This window comes from Balaenoptera physalus (assembly GCF_965194825.1).
Source record: "Balaenoptera physalus genome assembly, chromosome: 11".
NCBI classification, from domain to species: Eukaryota; Metazoa; Chordata; class Mammalia; order Artiodactyla; family Balaenopteridae; genus Balaenoptera; species Balaenoptera physalus.
This window is the reverse complement of record NC_138896.1, coordinates 41,554,830-41,558,254: the sequence shown is the minus strand read 5'-3', so window position 1 is coordinate 41,558,254 and position 3,425 is coordinate 41,554,830.

Below are 3,425 nucleotides of genomic sequence, written 5' to 3'. Positions count from 1 at the left end.
AGATGGCCAAGAAGCACATGAAAAGCTGCTCAACATCTCTAATTGGAGAAATGCAATGCAAATCAAAACTACAATGAGCTATCACCTCACACCTGTCAGAATGGCCATCATCAAAAAATCTACAAACAATAAATGCTGAAGAGGGTGTGGAGAAAAGGAACCTCTTTGCACTGTTGGTGGGAATGTAAATTGATACAGCCTCTATGGAGAACAGGATGGAGTTTCCTTAAAAAACTAAAAATAGAACTACCATATGACCCAGCAATCCCACTACTGGGCATATACCCTGAGAAAACCATAATTCAAAAGGACACATGTACCCCAATGTTCATTGCAGCACTATTTACAATAGCCAGGACATGGAAACAACCTAAGTGTCCATCGACAGATGAATGGATAAAGAAGATGTGGTACACATATACAATGAAATATTACTCAACCATAAAAAGGAACGAAATTGGGTCATTTGTAGAGATGTAAATGGACCTAGAGTCTGTCATACAGAGTGAAGTAAGCCAAAGGGAGGAATACAAATACCGTATATTAACACATGTATGTGGAATCTAGAAAAATGGTACAGAAGAACTTATTTCCAGGGCAAGAACAGAGACATAGATGTAGAGAACAGAGGTGTGGACACAGAGGGAAGGGGTGGTGGGCAGAATTAAGAGATTAGGTTTGACATAAATACACTACCATGTGTAAAATAGATAGCTAGTGGGAACCTGTGGTAGAGCACAGGGAGCTCAGCTCAGTGCTCTGTGATGACCTAGATTGGTGAGATCGTGTGGGAGTGGGTGAGGGGAAGGTCCAAGAGGGAGGGGATATATGTATACATACAGCTGATTCACTTCGTTGTACAGCAGAAACTAACACAACATTGTAAAGCAGTTATACTCCAATAAAAAAAAAAAAGATGATGGGTCACAAAGGGACTCTTTTCAAGATGGCGGAAATAAGATTCAGGAAAGAAAGGTGAAATGCAACTCTGTAACCTTTAATGTCCTCTGACACCCCTCCCATGTTACTCTTAGTAAACATGTCCTGCCCTGGGATCTGAGCCATCCAAGAAATCATTTCTTCCCCTGGGAGGTCATGACAGGTAGAATAAGAAAAAGATGGGGCGGTATGGAAGACATTACTAGTGTTCACCAACTTTCTCTACTCCTTAGGCATATGGAAAAACTATACCACCTAGTCTCCGATACATCCCAGAGACTAGTTCTAGCCAATGGTTAGTGGACAAAAGGTTCTTGGTCAAAGAATTTAACTACCAATGCCTGACTCGTTTCCTCTTCCCCTGGTGAAACCAAGCAGGACCCTGTGAGGCCTTCCCAGAAAAGACCCCCACCCGTGTCCTCTGCCTGCCTTTGGTCTTAGAAAAACTTTAGTCAAAGAATAAATTTAATCAGAGAAGTGAGAAAATGCAGGAAAAAAAGGAAGATAGTCAAGCAAGACAAAACAATAATACTTTAGCCATTAAACGAAGTGAAGGACCTTTAGTTCTTCCTCAAGGGCTATAAATAATATTCTAAGCCATGTCCTTTGAGTTGTTTTGCAGACACTGAAATCCCCACCTGGTGGGAGAAGTTAACTGTACACTGCCCAGAAGTACATAGACCCCAGACCAGTTGGAACCAGAAGGTTGATGATGCTGACTTCCAATTACCTCACCACCAATCAGTCAGAAGAATGTCCACGAGCTGACCACGCCCTGCTCCTTGAACACTGTAAGACTCCTCACTACCCCCTCCAAGGCAGGACACGCAGGCTTGAGGGCACTAGCCCGCTGTCTCCCCATTTGCCTGGCAAAGAAATAAAGCTATTTCTTTCTACTTCATCCAAAACTCTGTCTCCAAGATTTAATCCAGCACCGGTGTACAGAGGTCGAATTTCGGCAACACTACCAAGTCAACTAAGACAGCCTTGTGTTATATAAAGAGTTGAAACCAGAATATAAAAGCAGTCTAATTAGATGAGTCATCAGGGGAAGAAGGTGCACTAGAGAATCACCTAATCTGTGGTCAGGTGATTAATCTATAACTATAGTTAATCTATAACTTTGGTACCAGGACAGACCTTCATCCCTATCTCTTCAAAAGAAGTCAGTGGTTTCGTATATCACAAGCAAGGAATGACATGGAGACCATCTGTAGGAAGAGGTAGCAATGTCAACCAAGAAGAGAAAGCAATACCAACCTGGGAATCTCCCTTGTCAATGGCCTCTGATACATCTTGAATAAATCGAAGCCTCTGATTGGTCCAGTTGGAAGCTTTGTTGAGTCATTTTCTGTGCTTCTTGTCAATGTCTACAGTGGAAGGATCTGAGCTTCAGAGGCTCATCAGAGAAAATAGACATTTCTGGGGAGACAACTAATAAAGGGAGAGGTCATGCTCTGGTTGCCTTCTCCCACATTTTTGTTTTTGTGTTCTACTTGTATGAGTTTGAAAAATAAAGTGGGGCGTTTTCATCTATCTCTTCCCGTCTGACTTCAGCCAAGAGCCCTACCTAATAGAGACACGGGCTTTTCTGTGATTTTTTCCCCCAAACTCATATTTTGCATCCCTCTTTCTCATTCCCTCCCCGTTCCCTAGGGAGTGAGAGAAGTTGGGTGTGGTAGATGTGGTTGTTCATTGAGGTGGTAAAAAATCATTCTCCTTATTACCTGACAAAAATATCTCTTCCATTGCTATCTTGGTGACTTTATTAATTTTTATTGAGATATAATTAACCTATAACACTCTGTTAGTTCCAGATTTACAACATAGTGATCTGATATTTCTATACATTACAAAGTAATCACCATGATAAGTCTAGTTACCATCTGTCATCATACAAAGTTATTACAATATTATTGACTATATTCCCCACCTTGTACATTTCATTCCTGTAACTCATTTATTTTGTAACTGGAGGTTTATACCTCTGAATCGCCCTCATCTATTTCACTTATTCTCCCCAGCCTCCTCCCCTTTGGCAACCATTCTGTATCTATGAGTCTTTCTGCTTTGTAATTGTTTGTTCACTTGTTTTGTTTTTCAGATTCCACATGTAACTGTAACCATACAGTGTTTGTCTTTCTCTGACATTTCAATTAGCATGATACCCACTAGGTCCATCCATGTTGTTGTTAATGTCATGATTTTATTTCTTTTTTATGGCTGGATAATATTCCATTGTATACGTACCACGTCTTCTTTATCCATTCATCTATCGATAGACATTTAAGTTGTTTCCATTTGTTTGATTTTGTTTTCTTTTCACTTAATTCACTTCATTTCATTCTTTCTTTTCATGGATGTAAGTAACTGAGGTCATGAATTCTCCTCTGAACACTGAGGAGCTATATCCCAAAAGTTTGATATGTGATTTAATTGTAACAGGGAAGAGCAAAGTCGGACTCCATGTTGGATCTGTTTCTTTG